Genomic DNA, 22,654 nt, shown 5'->3' on the forward strand with positions numbered 1-22,654 from the left:
CCATAAACAGCAACATAACATGTATTTATTTTCACCTGCCGTAATCGTTTCAAAATTTTAAATGTATATCATCCGACTTCGTGAAGCCCCAAACTTCTGAAGCATAATTTAATATAGAACCCACAATTGAGCCATCCAACTGACACAATATTTTTGGTTTTATGTCAAATTCATTGCATTTAAACAATAATGTATTCACGGCTTTAAGGGCTTTACCAACCAAATGTTCCTGTGATAGTTTAAACTCCCAGTATAATTTAACACTGTGCCTAAATATTTAAAGTTGTCAACAACTTCAATAACATTACCATTGTATGTCCATTTTTCGTTATTTTTTAGTCTCTTCCGAAAAAAACATTATTTTTGTTTTCGCAGTGTTTACATTTAACCCCTAGAATTGCAATATAAGTATAAGTTATCTAAATGAGTTTGCACTTCAGTAGGTGACTTGCCTAAAATAGCCATGTCATGAGCAAATAATAATAAAGTCAACACAATATCTTCTATATTCAAGCTAGAGCTAATGCTATCTTGTAGATAAAGTTCAAGATCTTCAACAAATAAAGAAAACAAAATCGGCGACATTACCTTCCCTTGTCTCAGGCCAACAGCATAACTAAAATAATCTGAATAAGAACATGATTTAACACGAGACTTGACATTTGCAAACATATCCTTAACTAGTCTAAGCAATTTGCCTTGAATACCAGACTTAAACATTTTCAGCCATATTGCATACAGTATATACTTATCAAAACGTTTTAACATGTCGACTTCAATTACATACAAACGTTTATTTTCTTTTATATAATTGTAAACAATTGACATCAATATAAAAATAGCATCAACAGTCGAATTTTCTTTCCGAAATCCGAACTGCAAATCCAAAATAACAGTATTTTTGTTGCAAAAAGGTTTCGATGCGCTTATTTAAAATCGTGGAAAATAGTTTTAAGAAACAACTTACTTGAGTAATCCCTCTATAGTTATTGAAATCATTTACAGTACCCGTTTTATGCAAAGGGAGTAAAACCCCTTCTGTCCACTTATCGGGAAAGAAGCCCGATATTAAGATACCGTAAAATAAGTCATACAAATGGGCAGATAAAATATCACCACATTCAATAAAATATTCATTCAAAATACAATCACTGCCAGATGATTTATTAAATTTTAAATGTTTAACTGCATACTTGACTTCTTCAACATTTATAGGAACGTCAAGTTCAGGACATGCGGAATTTTCTAGGTTAAAATCATTATTTAAACAGAAATCGTCTGCTTCAGTATTACAAAAACCAGACATATTGTTACTAAGATTGTTAAAAAACCTTGTAAATTCTTCTAAAGATATTTTATTATTTATGACGCTATGTTTTGATTTGAAAAATTGCAAAAAGTCCCTTGGCTTGTGCTTCCTTAAATTTTCAATCTTCAACATTTTTGTCTATAACAACAGGCTTTCTTTTTGCGAATCAAATCTTTATAGTATCTGTTACTTGAACATAAACACTATTTATATCTGATTTACAAGAGTTAAAAACGGCGTGGTACAAATTTCGTGCAGTAACGCACGCATAATCAAACCATTCCGCATGCTTTATACAGGCATTTACATTGAAACTAGGGTTTCTACTATAAACACGGCTTTTGGAAAATAACGGGTCCGCAACACTGCGAATGGTATCGGTAAAACTATTCAAAACGTCATTGATATTGATGATCGACTTGAAAACTCTATATGTTGCACAATATTATTAAATTTAGGTAACAAAGAAATAATCCCTGAGCGAAATTGCTCGCGTAAAACATCGTCCCATTTATAGTAAACATCAGTGTACGACTTAAACTCTGATGGGACATTATTTCAAATCAATGAGAAATGTAGCGGGGCGTGGTCACTAAATTCGTTGAAGTCATGCACGGCAAAATCCGATATAGTTGAAAAGCTGTTTTCTGTTGTCAACAAATAATCAATGACAGACGTACCGTTATGAGAATAAAAAGTATGCTTGCAGCTATTGTTCAACCCAATATCTCAATGTTAGGGTGTAAGACCGATTTCATCATGTGTACTTCAGCGTTGTTATGTATGTGCTCAATACGCATAAATATAAAAGAGCAAGTAAAAAAAACCGGAATTAGGACAGCCGAACAACTTTTGAATGTTTTTATTCGATTATATGTTTTCATCAAAATAATTACTGAAATGAAGCTCTTGCCAAAAGAACATTATGAAATTGCACATGGACTTAAATTTGTGTAAAATATACATAGTTGCATAACGTTTTATTATACTTATAAGTTGCACATGTTTGGTCGGAATCATTTTGTTTTGGTGCTTGATGAATATACGCACATACTGGTTGCCTATATGCTTGTCTGTGTGCCTGTCTATCGGATGGCTGCATGCCTGCCTGTATATCAGCCTACCTGTCTGTCGAATGTCTGTCTGACTGCCTGCCTTCATATCAGCCTGTCTGCCTGTCTGTGGAATGTCTGCCCGTCGGCAAGTTGAATGCCTGTCGATGCCTTCCTGCCTGCCTGCATATCCGCCTGCTTGCCTGTCAAACGTCTGCCACCTACTAGTCGAATGCCTTCCCGAATGTCAGTTTAATGCCTTTATGCCTTTCGGATGCCTGTCGGATATCTGCCTGCCTGTCGGTCGAATGCCTTCATGCATGTTGGCTGCCGGTCGAATGTCTGTCTGCCTGCAACTCTGCCTGCCTGCCTGCCTATCGAACAACTGCCGCCTACCAGTCGAATGCTTTCCTGCCTGTAAGTTTAATGCCTTCATGTCTGTCGGATGCCTGTCGGTTGTCTGCCTGCCTGTCAGTCGAATTATATTGTCCGGAATGGCAAAATACAAACATAATCATTTGTTAGCATAAAATAAAAAGTAAATTTGTTGGATTTGGTGGAATATCGATTTTAATTCACTTGTGATCATAGAAAAAGTATATTTTCTCTCGTGGCTGCGCCACTCGTGAAAATATCATTTTCTATGATCACTGGTTAATTAAAATCGTTATTCCACCAACTCCAACAAATACCCTCTATTTATTCAATGTTAAATACAGCTAATCCAAATACCTAGTGGTCACATTTACAGTCGTTTTCCAAATATCCGAGTGCAAAACCAAACATCACATGATTTACAGTCGATTGATATAATGTGACGGTTAAATTAAAAATTGAACTAACTGCTATTCGCAAGTGCAGCATCGGTGCAGCTATTGTATTTATTAATTAAAATGTGTATTCTTCACTTCCGTTTTTAAATAATATTCTTAAGTATATTTAAAGAAAACTGTCTTTGTTACTTTTGTAAACAAACTGCTGTTTGATGTTCAAAGTATTGCACAGTGTAGATATAAAAATGTTGTAATATTCTGACAAAACAATGTTTTAAAAAGTGAGCAAAAGAAAATCCTGTATATACAGATTGTATAGTGTTTTAGATTTTGGGGTCTTATTGCAGTTTAACCCCGCTAAACAGGAGTTATGTTATTTTATCATCAGTCAATTATATGTTTTTCAACGATGAATAACGAACGATGAAGATTGAAAAATCAAAGCGCTTTAGGCGCTAAAGGCATGGGGCTAGATTTAGTGTGCTTGGGAAGAAGTATTGTCCGAATTTCTCCCTTTGTCCGAATTTATACGGATTGACCCTAGCGATTGAGAGCAGAAACTCAGACACTGTAAGAAAAGACAATATTTGTGTAGATCTACATAATACAGTGTACATATACGGTGGGGGACTACACGATACTGGTGGTGGGAACGATACCTTGTGTTCAACTCTAAAGATCTGGTAGAGGTTCGTCTACAAAGGCGGTGAAGATATACAACAACAACAACATGGCCGCAAAAAACTGTTATTGTACGCGTCAAATAAATCACTTTAAATAGCCTAAAATAGCTTTTTATTACATAATTAACAGATCAGGAAAGCACTCATACTTTATTTGTAATGTGTATACAAAATAAAATCCACTTACCCGGAAAAGGAACGGTGTACGAATTGTGTACTTTGTCTCAAGTAGAACTTTTCGCGCTCGATTTGCGCGCTCGATCTGCGCAGTGAAAAACCATATCCGGTTACTTGGTCTATTTCCGAGATCGTGGATATTTGTTTTTTTTTTATATTTTCTTTTTTTCTGGAATGTCTTTTTAACGCCAAATAAAATAACAATATTTTTAAATATGTGTATCAATACGAAATATAATGTCTTCATAAAATGTCTCAGAAAAAAATTATTCTTACTGTCTCCGTAAACACTTGTATCGTTTCGACCTAGACCGTCAAGTGAGGAACTTATTATCGCAAGAATATGTGAACAATACAAACTATGTCGTAGCGAATGCTAAGCAATTTTGCTTCAATAATTTGTTTTTACATTTTTATGACACTGTCATGTTATGTAGTGATGTTCTGTATGTGCAATGCGGGTTATTGAGATCTTAGAAGAACTACTTTTATTGTGCATGAATTAAGTGGTAAATCGGACTTTTGGGAATTTGCTTTTTGGCAGCCAGCAAATTCGGATAGGCTCAGAAATGTGTATCATTACTATGGCTTTGGGGATACGCGCCAAGCCAAAAATCGTGTTTCAATTCCATTTGATTACAGATCCTTTCAAAGACCACTGATTTTGAATGACCATGCATATTTCGTAGAAAGGAGATCTGTAATTTGGAATATTTGCGTTTCTTTCTTATAGCTTTAATTATCATTTCCCGATAAGTCAATGAATTAATTCCAATGATCATGTTCGTCAACATTCGACGATAAGGAAATATGTTTACGGTTACAGAATAGTGCGTATATTATTTCAGAAACATATTGACCTCGACATACATGTTAAAAGCTTTTAATATAAAATGATTAAACGACATAATCAAGGAAAACACCCACCAACACACCATTTGACATACCTCAAAGGTATCCTCCCAAAGCTGCATATATCACGGGATAGAATATTTGGAAACAAATAAATTAATGCGTTCACGCTTAAATCAAAGTTATTGTGACTGTTTTATCATATGTGTCTTGTTTTGCGAAAACTGGGCATAATGCATGTGCGTAAAGTGTCGTCCCAGATTAGCCTGTTCAGTCCGCACAGGCTAATCAGGGACGACACTTTCCGCTTAAACTAGATTTCCGGTAAAACGAAAAATACCATTATAGCGGAAAGTGTCGTCCCTGATTAGCCTGTGCGGACTGCATAGGCTAATCTGGGACGACACTTTACGCACATTCATTTTGCCCAATGTTCACAGAACAAGACACATATACTCCAACTATAATTATTCACCTACGTTACATTTAGTATGTAACGAGTCGTAATAGATCACAGAATGAAATGCAAACAGATTGTCCTAATTCTCATTTCATGTCCCTTTCTAATTAATTGTATATTTCATAGTCAACTGGTCATTTTGATATTTGTTTTTGTTCATTTGAAAATGAATTGCAATAAGTTTGTATGATTTATGGTTTATTCATTTAACATGCGACATAATAAGATCATACAAATATACAAATAACGGTGAATTTCGAAAGAGTACATTAGCTTTATATCAGTCAGGAAACAACGTTATTTATATTCTTCGACCTGTTTCTGAATTAAATTCGAAATATTGAACATATTTGACCATAAATCGGCATAACTGCCAACACGTTCACGTGAATAACCTAATCCGCCGCTTTTAAGATCAACATGTCTTGTTCATACTATGACAGTAAGATTTGCATATATCTGAACTAATTATATCTCATGGCAAGATGCTGTCAATATTTTCAGACAATTGTTTGCTTTGCGAATAAGCTGGCGTCAACAAATATGGTTAAATAAACATAGTGCGTAGATTAGTTTGATACAGCGCCGATCGATCAAAACCAATCCGAGATATAAATCATAAATATCAATCACCCATTTGTATGTCAAATACCCCACTTTATTTTTATTTTTCATTTATACTAACACTCGTGATTATTTGATTGATCTAGTCAAATTTATCTGTGTTCTTTAATTCCATGCCTACTGACAAAAAAGTACTGTCTTTAAATCATGTACATTTATGCGAATACCAGTTTAACTAGAAGCACTGGCTCGATAAAGATTCTCACGCTTGGGACTTGAACTCGAGCCGGCTTGCTTTCACCGAATTTATCAACACCTAACACATCACTTTAAAATTTTCTTTTACAGTTTTTTGTTTGCATTTGGTGCATATATATAAATGACAACAAAATAAATCTCACGCGATAATCATCTTTATCTCCCATATACTCATTTGCAGTTGACAATCCACTTTTCAGATTGCTAATGAAATATATTTCTCAAATGGCATTTGGAGGTACAAACTCGTTTACATGAATATAATGAGCAGTGAATCTCATAAACATCTTACGTGTGCAATTATAAATAAAGACCTATTTTCGATTTCACAAGTATTCAACATTATAAGTATAGCAACTTATGCATACAACTGATAACAACCCATCGTCGATAGGATGTTCCACACATTGTGAATATTCACCTAGTATAGATAATATTGGACTTGTCACGATTCATAATAAGATACTTTTACGTCGGCATATAAGCGCTTGCAATAATTTGTCATACAAGTCTCTAAAAGGTTTTTAAATGTTTTAATTTGCGGTATTCAAACGTCTTAAAATTTATATCCAGCAATTTACAGATACAAATATAAACATTTCTTAAACAGTAAGTCCACATCTTTTAAACGACAACGTTGTTTATATAGGTCAGTGTGTTCAGCTTCAAGACTTCATATTATGATATTGGGTGTTTTTTGTTTCCATTTAACAAACAGAAAAATGCAAACATCTTGTGAATAAGACTGGATGAATTGTATTCCAGATAAGCTACGTGTTTTGCACAACCTCTCGCAAAGACGTGTTAAGCCTCGCTAATTGAACACATCTACGTATAACTTAACATGGTATTATCTATACAGATGACATGATTTTCTTCAATCATTCAATATGAAGTCAATGTAGACAGGTTTTCTAGTGAGAAGACATCGTATCACAAATCTTGAACACATCTATTCGTCGGAATAAATGTCACAACGATTAACAACTAGCAATAATTGCAGAACACATATTGTTTTGATTAGTTTTGTTAATGTGTTATTCACTTTTGATATGCAGATCATTTCTGTAATAGACTCGTTATTGCATGTTTATGTTTATCTTTTGTATTTATCGATACATTGAACATTTCGCGATTAAAACTCAAGTTCTTGTTTAAGATATCATTATGTGTCCATAACCAAAGAAGAGTTATACCTGACAATGATTATTTTGATTAATTCGTCTGAAAATAAACACCTTACGACAACCGCAAAAGATTGTGTACGGAACGTTAACAATTCATGAATCACGTCTTTTTGGGATTAAAAGATATTTGAGGGAGTAAATGCATTAACAAATATTCATTCTTGCGAGAGCCCAAATATGTTATGTTGAAAGGAGGCTACATATTGGTCAAGTGATCACTTTTAGGAAGCGGAACTAAAATCAAATCTGATTTATTTATCTTAACACTAGTCGTCATTCTCATCTCCCAATGGACTACGTGGATGAGGTAGAATGTTATCTGTGCTTAGGCAGAAAACTCCCACAGACATATTCAATGTTTTGCGTGTAATTGTTTTCCCACAATGTGAAATTGTTGCAGGTCAAGAGGAAAATATACTTACTTTGTGAAGCCTTGCATTTCGTTCATAAAATATGCCCATGATTAAAAATGGATTTTAGCAGGATTTGATGCGATTATCTTGTGAAAACGCCGTCTAACACGCGTCAGGCATGCGACACTCGTATTAATGTATGAAAATGTCATAGTAACTACAAGTTGGCCTGCGATTGCAGCACGCCTGACGCTTCTAAACGCATCATTCAAAGACCCTTTTGTAACGTTTTGCAAATCAAAAACTTGCGTCAACCGTGCAACAAGCATGCGTTGAACTTATGGTGCCCTTGCGTACTGCAGAAAGTATTATGAATTGCATATACATTTTTTGCAATTTCAAAATAGAGCCTCTGATCTTCGACCAGCGTCTGAAGAAGAGGGTTATGAAAAAGGCGACTAAAGTGTTTATTTCATGGTATTTAATGCATTTTACACTGTGACCCGTTTTTTTTATCGCACTTAATAAGATTCGAGAATGTCAAAAATTTTACCAACATGAACAATTCTAATTAATATTCATCTTCATTAAGCCAAAATATGGTCAAAAAGCTCACCATGGACGATAATCAATGCTTTAATAAGATTTGACCTGAGTTCTTAGTTTAAACTGATTATGATCCACATTCAGACTTTGCCTACGTATTAAGATAATGGCAAATCTGAATGCCAGATTAACAATGCTCTGCGTAAATGCTTGAATTTTAGACACGCTTGAGTCAAAGTTATCAACTGAGGACTAGAATAAAAACAAGTTTAAAGTTGAAGACGCGCGACGCAATATTTAAAGTGTTAACCAAATAATTAACCGCGCATTGCTAAGATGAGCTTAACTCTATTATTGCTAACTAGCACTTTTAAATCGACAATAATTGCATTACATGAACAAAATTATAATTGACAGTTGCCTTTCAATAGTTTTGTTTTATTTCAAACCAGTCAGTAAAAAATGGGTTACTCCGCACAAGAGAGTCAATAACTCTTGTCATTTGTAAAGTAATGACACATGTTCTTGCACTTATCAAAACTGTATGTTTTCAAAATGAATACCATCAGGATCCTTTAAATCAACTGAGTTGTGTTTCGCACATTTAAACAACACATGTAGTTGTGTTGTGCTCACGGAAAATAAACCATGACAAATAAATGAGGTGTAATGGTTCTTTTACTACTCATTTTGTATTGAAGTCCGTTAATATTTCGATTTCATTTCACATTAATAAAATGTTACCGTATTTACTATCTGCAGAGTAAAACAGAACAAAGAGAAATAAGTCCATACATATTGAGCATCTATCAGTGTTTATGGTTTAGTTTCCAAACAAGACAATTAACTGAATGGCAATAATTATGTAATTATTGATTACTGTGGTCATTGAACTCTTCGTAAGTCACTTCCTCTAAAATATCATTTAAATCCCTTAAAAATATTTTGAAGTTAAACGTCACACAAAAGCGTGGTGGACAGAATTATGCACGATGTAATTACTACTTGCCCTTTCAAGAGCATAAAACATAGTAATAAATGTCGTTCATTTCAGTCGTTTAATGATATGGAAAAATCCATAGACATTCGCATTTTACTCTTCCTGTGTTCTGGTAACACTCGTGGGAATGTTGCAATATCAAGACAACACTAGACAAACATAATCCTATGAATATTTATTTCACGCAAACTTTCTCAAATAATTAAAATGCAATTTTTTGTCACCACACCACGTCCTAGAATAATGCTTAAATATTTTGAATAAAAGTAAAGAAATGTTTATTACTCCATAATAAGTATGCGTATAGTCTTGTATTTCAATACTGGGTCGCATACACATACATACATTTTTACAGCTATAAGAATATTTCATTAAACATGGTCATGTTATAATATGGACAAGTTGCACATGATAATAAGGAACAACACCCACACAGAGATGTTCAATAGTTTAGCCATATAAAACATTCACGTTAGCATCTTCTCTTAAGAGAATAATATAAAGTATCAGCATTAAAATGGAATAAAAAAGAAGTGATTAATATATAATATTATCTATATTACACTTAGCAGTTAACAATCATTACTGTAACCATACTTCAAGTCATGTATTGTAGAGAATTTCTATAGTGAGATTCTACCATTCTACCACAAAACATTTACCAAGCGCTCATATGACATTGTTATAGATGTTTTACTAATAAAAGGAATATTCGACAAGGATGGTTAAATGCCCATTCATCTATACAAATCGGGAATTTGAAAATCATAACAAATTTTGATACTCTTATGAATCCATGATGAATCTCATCGGTTAGACAGTTGAAAAAGTACCTTCCATAATTTTGATTTCAATACAAATGTTCTAAATGACAGTCGTGCGCTCTCCAAACAGAACTAAATGGGACAGATTGCAATATATAGACGGATATTACCCAAGTATATTGTATTTCACTTCCTTGAAATCCGATACATTTACAATAATTATAATGATATCAAAACAATCTCATCCCAAAATCTATGAATACCAATCATGAAGTTTACTGCCTAGCATCTATACTTTGACATCTTGTTATACTTCTTCTAACATGCATTCATTTTATGTACCCAGTTACAACAATTCATAACAAACGTGGTGTATTATTATGGAAGAGCATGATATAATTATTGCTTATTCAGCGATAAAGAGATTTTTAATCAGCGGTGTTTATTTCAGATGGATAGTAATTTGATAAATAAAATTGAATTAGGCAGTTAACATAAATTTAGAGCTTTCATATTACAATAAGTAATCTTGTCAATTGTGATTGCAGGCTTATGGGATATGTAGTGGTAACGTTGCACTATCTACATACATGTACTTTTCCTGACATTGTCAACGAAAATTTGAAGTGCGAAATATGCCACATTTGAGAAGGGAATAAGTTAGTTTTCTAGTTTTAGTGTCGATTGATGAGCAAGCGATATGTGATTAGATTGCTTCTTCAACCCATTTTAAAACTCCCCTTCATAGCCCCGCTTAGTTCGTGGCGGGAGATGATACAGCCATCCCTGCTAGCTCACAGACAATGTGACACTGATCATCATTTATATCGATTTGCATTATTCTGACGTCTATCAGGAAAATTAATCGTAGTTATAATCATCACCTGGAATACTATTAGAAACAATATTCTCAACTTCATTCAATTGTGCTGTTTTTTTTTTATTTCGCCATTTAAAACATGCTATATAATGATGCCATTAAATCTGAAAAACATAATAGTTTCACATATGACAATTATTAATGTGTCATACTTTTTTAATACGTTGATAGTAAAATGCCTGTTGTAATTGTATTTCGTATAGCCACACTATGAAAAGTGTGTTTTTCACTGAAACAAATACGATTGCGACATTACGTAGTTCGCGATCTGCTATCAAAGCCGGTTGTTATATTGCTTTTTTATGTCTATTATGCATGCATGCGCAAATAAAAATAACGATTGCTTTCGCATGCTTGTAAAACTTAATTCCTAGATTTGAAGTAAAGTAAACACTTTATTAACTTTCGCATTAAAATACGGAACAACACACAATATACACAAAGAATAAATACATTTACTTTCTTCTTTAGTGCAAATAAACCAGAATAAGCTACGCTTTTGATGTAAATAAATGTGCCAATACATTTAATCCAATGTCAAAACTGATCCAAATTTATATAAAATTCATGCATAGTTTTGCTTTAAACAAATTTTACTTTAACTGAAGACATGGCCTACATTGTAGATGCCTCAATTTCATTTATGCAAAAAGTAAAATTGGATTCTTGATTTGGACGAGACAAATGAATAATGCCTTCATCGTTAGCGAATAATTAATTGTGTTTCACTTAATGTCGTAGTATTGAAAGATATCAATATTCCAAAACACAAGCAGCCAACGTGTGTTTAATGTTAACAATACTGATTGCAACACACACAATAGTTAAACGCGTTAAAATGATTCTGCGCATGTCAATAATAAAATATACAAATAATATAAGAATCATGTACACTTAAAAAACGTAATTACGCATGACAGTTACAATAAGGAAAATAATGGTTCCTTTATTAACCGGAATTTTAGATATTTTAGAAATGCATGTATGTGCTAAAAACTTAAACTTACTGTATAACTTACAGGATAAACGAATAAAAGAGTGTTAATCATCTGGTGTCTACCATTCTTGCTAAAACTGTGTAACTAGAAATCGTGCGTTGAGAAATAGTTGTATAAAAAATAACATCTGTTGTGAATAGATTGTAAAATTATGTGTTTGCGTGTCGAGTTGTGCTGTTTCATCAAAACCAGAAATGTGGTATCTTCTCTTTTGTCTGTGTGTGGTTAAATAATTATTATTTGTTCCAGACAACTTTGTTTTTGGTATTGAATAAGTTGTCAACATTGGATGCATTGTGTCTAAGAATATGAAAAATGGCATCGGAATTACTTTAATAATTTATCACACCAATTGCACCTTAGATAATATTCAATCAAAGAGCAACAAATTGTTTCGATGCCCTGTCCAGTATATACGAATGTTTGATCTGTAATAATGGGAAAACAAATTCGTCTGATGGAAACATTTTGATTCGGGTAAATGAAAATGGATAGTCAAAAATCATACGCATCAGCACCGAGCACGAACTCGAGAAATATAAACGACCCTAGGCATAGCTTTCTTTTTTGAGCACTATACATCACGGTAAATTTAATCGACCTATTGACTGATTTGCACGGGGATTTGCTGAATACATACTTCACACATCTTTTATATTTCTCTAGTCAAATAAATCCCACACATCTCCGTTCCTACAACGTGAACATTTCAGTATTGAGAAGAAACTTTTCTTTGTTATTACATAAATGGCCGTATGATTTAAAATGCTGCTTCCTCGAGCAACACGCCCTTGACATACATTTCGTCTCGCTAATGGTGTGTCATCAAAAGAAAATTAACCAACACAGGCATTCGGCATTAGCTACTACCCCCCATGACAAAAAAAGTTCGTCGAAAATAAAAAATAAAAAATTATATATATAACAAGGTATGTGACTTAGACAATCTAATTGGTGATTTCGGCATAATTTCCGAAGCTAACTACTCCATCAATTTTCAACCGATTTGCACAATTTTGGTATCAAACAACGCATAAGACTTCATACTAAATAAATAAGTCTACCGTAAAGCGGTCATCAAAAAACAAACTTGCAACAACATATCCAAGAATCGATCTGATTACCACGAAAATACATTACATATGTACATAATTCGGTTGGACAGTCATTCGCATTGTAATCTCACATCGCATACAGTCAAATACAATGAAAATAAAACAAAATTAACACGTACTAACGTATAAATCCATTTAACTTCATTCTGTTGCGAGAATCAGCTTTTCAACTTTTCAACCAATGCCTTTCACAAATGCTACGCAAGTGTCGAGTTCAAAATAGTTTTCAACAAAGCTATGCTTTCATTGGTCAATAACGGAGGTGTGACTATTCTTGTGAAAAAGCGTAGCGATAGTGAAAGGCATAGGTTGAATAGTTGGACAGCTGATTTTTGCCACATATTGGATATAGAGAGGTACATATGTTAGTAAGTAATACATTTGTTTAATTTTGATTGTATTTGTTTGTATGAAATGTATAAGTACAATGCGAATGACTGTTCAACCTAAGTGTGTACGTTTGTAATGTATTTTCGTGGTAATCAGATCGATTCTATGAAATGTTGTTGCAAGTTTGTTTTTTGATGACTGCTTTACGGTAGACTTATGCGAACATGCATCGATTTAGAATGAAGTCTTCTGCGTTGTTTGATACCAGCATTGTGCAAATCGGTTGACAATTGATGGAGTAGTGAGCTTCGGAAATTGGCTGGTATGCCAAAATCAGCAATTCAAGTGTCTAAGTCACATACCTTGTTATATATTTAAGTAAAAAAATATTTTACAATAACTTTTTTTTGTCATGGGAGGTGGTAGCTAATGACGAATGCCTGTGTTAACCAAGAGACAATTTACCGGTGTATGCAGACGAACTATTTCTGCTAGTTTCGAATAGTTTGGGAGTAAAAATTATAATAATTAACATCCTTATCTTTTTTTTAAATAATCGTTCGTGCTTGGCTCTCAAACGATTAATAAAGAATTGCACCTTGAGATTCTAACATTTCTTTTCGTTATTAGAGTCTCAGATGGGTGCAAAAAACAACAACAACAACAGTATAAATGTTTATAAATATATAAAAAAAGTAAATACTAAATGTATATGTAAATACATATGTACATATAAAAATAATAAATGTATCTGTAAGTAAATATGTTAATATTAAAAATTAAATAGTAAATGTATATGTAAATATATATGTACAAAAAAAACTAAATGTTTATGTAAATAAGTATGTATATTTTTAAAATTACACTTCGTGACTCTAACTTTTCGTTTCGATATTAGAGTCTTTTTCAAGTGTAATATCAATAAGTTATTTAAACGAAATATACATGGAACTATTATTAAAAAAATCTGCATTGTTGTGCTAAACCTCTAGTAAATATCTCTTATTTTTTCTGGGTTTGTTTAACGTGAAGTTGTCTTATGACGCATTCTTGTTTTTTTAACAAAGAGTTACAATTGTTATAAATATACAGCATTGTATTAAATACATATAACACTTTTTTAATAGAAGCAACTTAGAAATGTATGCCTTCTTGTTTGATATGTTGTATATTACTGCATTGCGCCTTGTCATATGTTTAATTGTATTATAGAAGTTTTCTAAATTGTTACCCATGAATAGATTATTGCATTGTTTTTACGCTGCAGCCACAAAACACCCATCCGATATTGGTATTTGTTTTGTCTCCTTCGGTTTCCTTCGGTTGCGTGACGAAGTGTTTTGTGCAATTGTCTTATATTTTCTTCCGTTGCATGACGATATGTTTGTGTAATTGTCTTATAAACTTTCTTCTCTAAATTATTACACATAATTAGAGCATTGTTTTTTTACGCTGCAGCCACAACACACCCATCTGATATAGGAAGGTATTTTGCATTGTTTCCTTCCTGTTTCAGTGCTCAGCTCTGTGTTTATTATGAAATAATTAAAATAATTGTGTCAGGTATGACATATAGATATACTCTACTCTTTTACTGTTTCATATCCTTGTTCAAATAAGTTAACTTTCAAAGTATATCCCAAATTGTCACACATGTACTTTTGTTAAGATTGATGTCTAGTAGTATACTTGAAAATTGTACTGTATCACTCATCGATTGACTGCGATAAACACAATCGCTACCCACACAGGAACGTAAAGCAATGACTCCATTACTTAATGTTTTAAGTGTGTATTTTAGAACATACCCAACATGACCATTATAAAGTCCTTTTTATTTTAACTAACAAATTATTGTTTCTGTTTCCTATGCTCTGCTCTTTCTTTAGCTTTTCTTTCTTCATTTTTTCCTCGATTTCCTCTCTACATCATTTCTGCAGCAATGTCTGTGATCAGAGTCTTAAAGAGTTAATTTTGAAGCGTGAACAAGCGTATATAGGGAAAAACGAATCATGTCAGCGTTTCAGTCCCATGTTGTATTTATTGGGACATTTCATTATGCATAATATTAACTTCAGATCGAAATCCGCTGTCATGATCGTTTACAGAGCTCCATTGCATTTTTCTGTGCTACTGCACATGCTGTGCGCATATCAAAAATTGTCAAATCCCTTAAGCATTGTCTCATTACACATTAGTATAAATAGATGCATGAATGTTCCTTTAATAATAGAACATCCACGCAAGCGTGTGTTAATAGGAAAAAATATTCATTCTGATATTTCATTTCTTATCAAAGTTTTTAAATGTTTCTCGATGGTGTTACTACTGTCATGATTTTCAATTATGCTTCTGCGATCAGGGGACATACAACCAAACTCAGGCCCTTGTCCAGCTGAGCTGAACATAAGCGGTGATTCCGAAAGTTATGTATCAAGTAACAACACTACAGCGCGAAACCATATATCGTTTGTACATTACAATATTCAAAGTCTGGTTCACAAAATAGATGTCCTTTACACAGGCGTACGAGACTTTGACATAATTGCGTTTACGGAGACATGGTTAACTGATTCGATTTTATCGAACGAGCTTCTGTCCAACGGCTTTCATGAACCGATTCGCAAGGATCGTCCTTTTGATTCTCATGGAGTTGTTGCTTTATACGTGAATCAAAATATTCCGTTTAAGCGCAGACTTGATCTTGAGCTGAATCAAATTGAATGTATGTGGATTTAACTTGGTTTCAATATAAACAAATCAATTCTATTCGTAGTCTTTTACAGACCTCCAAGTGCAAATAGTTCTTATTTAAAAGCTAAAGAAGACTCATTTGGACTAGCATCAGATACAAATATAAAGGACATAATTATAACGGGCGATTTTAACTTAAATATTCTCTGCCCATTTTCATTGCGTAAAATACACGATCTCTGTCTGCAATTCAACTTAACACAAATTATCAACGAACCTACACATTTTACGGAATTGTCTTCTTCAATAATTGACCTGATATTTGTAAGTAATCAAAACAATGTACTTATGTCAGAAGTAGGAGAACCAATATTGGATCAAAACATCCGTTACCACTGCCCCATAATTGGAATTTAAATTACAAAAAGCCTAATTCAAAAACTTACTTTCGACACATATGGCGTTACAACCTTGGGGATTACAATAAATTACGCTATTTATTATCAATGATTGATTGGGAACTTATAAAAAATGACGATTTAGATACTTATGCCGAGAATATAACAAATATTATCTTACAAACTGCTAATGAATGCATTCCAAATAAAATTGTATGTATACGCTCTAAAGATCTTCCATGGATGAACTCTAATATTAAGAAACATATTCGGAAAGCCAAACATGTTAATACTTAAACGCACTTGTCAAAATTTTGAACCGTAAGAAACGAAGTTGTTTTACTTTTGAGAAATTCTAAAAAAGAATACTTTAATAAATCTGCCAATAAACTTAAGTCGAGTGAATTATGTGCTAAAAACTGGTGGAAAACACTTCGAACATTCATCTCACCTGACTCGAATAGATCTATTCCGCCACTTTATGATGAACAAACATATACGTTTGTGGATAATGATTTCAACAAGACTGATATACTTAACAATTATTTTGCTAGTCAATCATTAATTGACGAACCAACTCACGGACTTCCGCCACTACAAAATGAATGTACAAACACCATGCAGTCAATACACATATCTCCTGATGAAGTCATTGTCGCAATTAAATGCCTAAAATTAGGAAAAGCGTCAGGTCCTGATACTTTGGATAATCGTATCCTTAAGGAAGCAATGCATGAAATTAGTACACCTTTATGTGATTTTTTAGCTATTGTATCTCTGTTGGAAAAATGCCCAGCTGTTGGAAGATTGCAAATGTTTGCCCGATCTTTAAAAAGGGTGATCTATCACAAGTATCAAACTATCGACCAATTTCATTATTCGAAACTTCTGAACAAGTTTTTGAACGTATAATTCATAAACACGTTTTTAACTTTCTTAATTTCAATTCATTCTTCTCTCCGAATCAGTCTGGTTTCGGCCAGGCGATTCAACAGTAACCAGTTAACATATATATATATATATATATATATATATATATATATATATATATATATATATATATATATATATATATATATATATATATATATATATATATATGTGACACTTTCTGCAAAGCTTTGGACAATGGCCTAGAGGTTAGAGTTGTTTTCTTCGATATAAGTAAAGCATTTGATAAGGTTTGGCACAAGGGTTTATTATACAAATTCCAAAAAGCAGGCATTCAAGGTAACATGTTGTTATTCTTTTCTAATTATCTTTCTAATCGCAAGCAAACTGTTATTTTACCAGGGGCACAGTCCAATTCTATTAACATTCTCGCTGGGGTTCCCCAAGGCTCCATTTTAGATCCGCTCCTTTTCTTGTGTTCATAAATGATATAAATACTGACATACAGGCACAAATAAACTTGTTTGTCGATGATACCAGTCTCTTCATGATTGTAAACTCGCCAAATTAAACTGCAGCAATACTGCAGTCTGATATAGATAAAATGTCCTTATGGGCTGACAAATGATTAGTACACTTTAATCCCTCTAAATCTGAATCCATGATTATTTCCCGCAAACTTAATAAACCGTTGCATCCAACACTTTCAATGCAAGGCGTCGAGATACCTACTGTTAGAGTCCATAAACATTTGGGTGTATTTTTAGCAAATGACTGCACTTGGCACAATAATATAACATATATTAAAGAAAAAGCATGGAAACTTATTCAAATAATGCGTCGATTAAAAATGACTCTAGATAGAAAATCGCTTGAAGCAATTCACGTTGCATTCATAAGACCCATACTAGAATATTCAGATGTTGTATTTGATAACTGTTTGGAATACGAAAAAGATGAATTAGACAAAATCCAAACAGAGGCAGCTCGTATATCATCTGGGTGTACTCGACTGGTATCTTAATATGAACTGTATCATGAGGTAGGCTGGGAAAGTATAAGTGAAAGACGACGCAAGCATAAACTACTTTTTATGTATAAAATGAATTCTAGAAATGCACCAAACTATTTACAGTAACTGGTTCCCAAAACAGTTGGCGAAACTAGCCATTACTCTTTAAGAAATGCATCTAATTTTCAGTCTATCCATGAAAGAACATCAATGTACTTACATTCTTTTTTAACTTTTACTCTCGACGATTGGAATAAACTTCCAGACAACACTAAATGTGCTGAGTCAATCAACTTATTTAGAAGGCTAATTAATTTGGACCGACCAGTGCAAAAATAAACTTTTTATTTACAGCGAAAGGCGTCCACAAACATTACTCACGTGTATCAGAACAAATTATAGTGCGCTTAATGCCCATCTTTTTAGACGCAATATTGTGGCTTCTCCGCTTTGCCATTGTGGAGTAATATAATCGCCTTCGCATTATTTTTTGGAATGCAATGATTATGTTATCATTCGTGGAGAATTGTTAAATAGTATATCAATGTACTCCGTCCCAACTGTTGAAACTATACTGTACTGTGATAATTCACTCGACTTCATCACAAATACAAAAATTGTTGACGCAGTGCACAGATACATTATCAATAGCAAACGCTTCGATACATAGACTTGCAACAGAACGTCCATTACTTTCTTACTTCCTACTTCTCGTCTACAAATATCAAATGCTATATACACATATGTGTAATTATTGCATCTTCTGCTATCCATTCAGCTTCTTTGTTATTCAAATTGTGTCTACATTCAAATATATATTTATCTTTTATATCTTTTTTTGTATTATTTATTTAACTGTTATTCTTTCAATTCTCATGCATGGTTCAAATGCTACTATTGTCTTATATTTTCATTTTATTGTCTTTATCATTCGCACTAAACGCATCTGTATGACTTATTGTTTTGTAAACCAACTATGTTTGCATGACGACATACACTGTTTATTATACTATATGGAGAAGAACTAAATAAGATTACATCTTTCGTTCTAATCCTTTTCAAACATGTATTTACTTTAATTATGTATACATTGTTTTTGTGCAAATATATTCTTGTTCGAAATAAATATGTTTAAACTAAAAAAATATTAATACTGCAGTTGTTGCGTTATTGTAGTACAGAGGAACATGAATTGTATTAACGGTGTTGAACAGAAAAAACTTTTCAATGTATTTTCGAGACGGTGTATCATATATAAGGAAGTAAGTTCATCGGCTAGAAAAATGCGCAACATGGAAATAGTTTCTATATAACTTATAACGAAATATACATGCTTTTATAAATGTGATTGTTTTGGAAAACGTATCATTCTTGATTACTCCTCACAATACAAATGCACGGTCAGAAAGGACGAAAGATACATCTTTCAGAAAGTACGTTGTATAAAATATTGGCAAATGTGTCCGATGTATGCATACACTTATTGCAAGTGAATTATTGTAGACATAGTCGTTTTACTCAATTTCTTTTAGTTTACTTAAATTGTTGACGATGTATCTTGTAGTTGATATCAGTTTTAAAAAGCCGTATTTGTATAACTTGCTTATATTCTGTGTTATGTTTCTGATCAACTTATACCAATAACAGACGTTTTTCTTAATCATTCGTATGACTCCAATGTTATTTGCAATGTTTATGTATCGATAATCTAGCAAAGGGTTAGTCGTCATGTAAGTAAATTAAACAATAATAGTCGTTTTCAATACACTGTATTTTACATCTATTGCAATAGTCGATAAACGTGCAAATATCAATTATGTAACTGTAAAACTTATGTTTAATAAAACATGAATGAATTTTGAAAAATATGTCTTTACTTAGCTATTCATCAATGATTTATTTATCTTATACCTTGGTGACTATTCAGAGCTGATTAAAAAAATATGTATGCCGCTGGTTTCAACGAATATAATGACCTTAAAGAGACTTGGTCACAGATTTTGTCATGTTTTGAAGTTTGTAGGAAGTATCCGGAATTATACGGCTTTAGTCTAGACAACTCTGTCATGTATAGTGATATGCCGCTTTATGCTGATACAGATTTCTGATTTGCTTACACTGTTTATACGACAATCAACATGATGCCAGAAAATATAGCCAAAACAACTGAACTCTCCAAATTATTCAATCATTTTTATTTTGCCACGCTTTATATTATTCATAAATTTCTTACGATAATTATGTTTAAACGAAAATTAACTCTCAGTATGAGTGTATTAAATTATTACGATCACTAATGCACACTGTTCACTTACTTTTTGAAAATGCGAAACAAAGTTGTCATTTTGAAAAAAATGTAAACAAGCCCATTTAAGAAATGGGATAATAAATTGTAATTCAAACTTTTGGCAATCAAGCTTTTCATAAAACACATGCAAATAGCTGTAAAAATATATAAAAAATGGAAAGAGTTGTATATGGAATTTGTATATTTCGGATAAGTTTTGGCACATGTCAATCAACAATTGTTACATTCCTTAACTTGGAAATATTACATGTACCAATTCTTAAATAATGATGAAAAGTGTGTTCGTATGCAATAAAACATCGAATTGTGAATGTCAGTGTTCCTGCTTTATAACATTACTGCATGAAATCTGGATTAACACCAATCTTAGACAACTACCAAGTACAACCAAATCTAGGGTGTGACACTTTTGGACCAGGTGAAGATAAGCCCGTTTTGTATTTATCTTGCACAGATTCAGTAAAACGTTTTTTGTTGTGGATTACAGTAGGAACATTAACTGATTATATATTTGCGTTCATGTTCATTATCAGGATGTGCACACTTAGGACAACTTCATTGTTTAACACCAACTGTGGTAGATTACAATTTACATATTTGTTTATCATAGCCTCAAATTTGTGTTCATTTGAAGAGGTTTATTACATAGTTGATAAATAAAGGCATCCAATATAGAATGTGTCTGAGATTTAAATACAATTGTCATACCTTACAGTGCTTTGCCACATACATATTCTTGAATTAAATGAAAACTTTCAGCGTAAATGAAAACATTGCCCAAATATTTAAATCACTTGCTATATCTATTTGCATACTTTCAAAGACCATGTTTTACATGGAAATAATCTGTCTCGTGTTCGAAACACTATTATTTTTCGTTAAATCAGTATTCACATTCAATCCCCGGCATTTTTTGTAATTCGATTAAAGATACAAGTGTGTCTGCCTTTCCTTGGGTGACGCTCTAGTTGTAAAGACACAACTTGAACAATCGAAATCGTCTATAATTCTATTAAACATAGGGAAGTTGATAATTGTTTTTGTTGCTTTTGTTGATAATACTATCCGATCTTTATTCGTTTAGTAATGAATTGTCACATTCTAACTTCCTTTTTAGTGTATGGTAAATGATCAACCTTTTTATGTTAACGTTATAATGTAAACGATAACGGTGTTTTTTGATTGAAATCATTAAAAACGTGTACTACACATTCTTTAATAAGTGCGAATTTAGTTCATTAAAATAATAAAAATTAATTTCTTTAAAAATCAATTTCTTTTATTTGAAGTAGCGAATACATGTCTCCGGTAAATAAAAGGTTTAAATCTCGTATAAATCATTAGATACAATGAGACGATAATAAACCATGCGTGAAATCGATTTCAGTAGTGACTGTCTGTCGTCACTCATACGGTATATTTTCTCGTGCTACACGTATCTCGTTCTTTTTGCGAAATAGCTTTGACTGAGAAACTTGTGTTTACACATCCATAAAACTCAAATCTGCAATGTCGGGTAGAGGTCGTAGCGTGCGAAGACAGGTGGGGCAAGCCGTAGAGAAACAGACAGCGTGAGGGACGGGGGATGCGGGCGGCAGTTGATCCGGCCCCGGCGAAGGAACAAAGGACCAGATGGCGTGGAAGGAATACGGCGGAAACGGCGCCAGCACCAGAGCCGGCATCAGCTCATGTTCAGGGACCAAAGCCAGCGGTGGCACTCGCAGCAGCGCCACTTGCACAACGTAAACGCACATACGATAACGCCGCAAATGGTGAGGTTATTGATTTCTATGATATTTTCCGCACAGCCCATGGGCTACCACGTGGTCACAACGTGGGTAAGCACGAGGCACAAGCGTGTAATAAAAAACGAAATCTTACCTAAGTCAAGTCTGTCTAGAATGGATAATATTCAAAGAATTTATATATTGCCTAGACAAAATAATGATGATGTATCAATTTACGTGTCCGCGTCGCTTACACAGCGACATGTTTTAGTTGTGGCGAATATGTTAAAGTGATCTTATGGGCTTTTTTCACTGTTGAATTG

The sequence above is a fragment of the Dreissena polymorpha genome, chromosome 5 (assembly GCF_020536995.1).
Source record: "Dreissena polymorpha isolate Duluth1 chromosome 5, UMN_Dpol_1.0, whole genome shotgun sequence".
NCBI lineage: Eukaryota > Metazoa > Mollusca > Bivalvia > Myida > Dreissenidae > Dreissena > Dreissena polymorpha.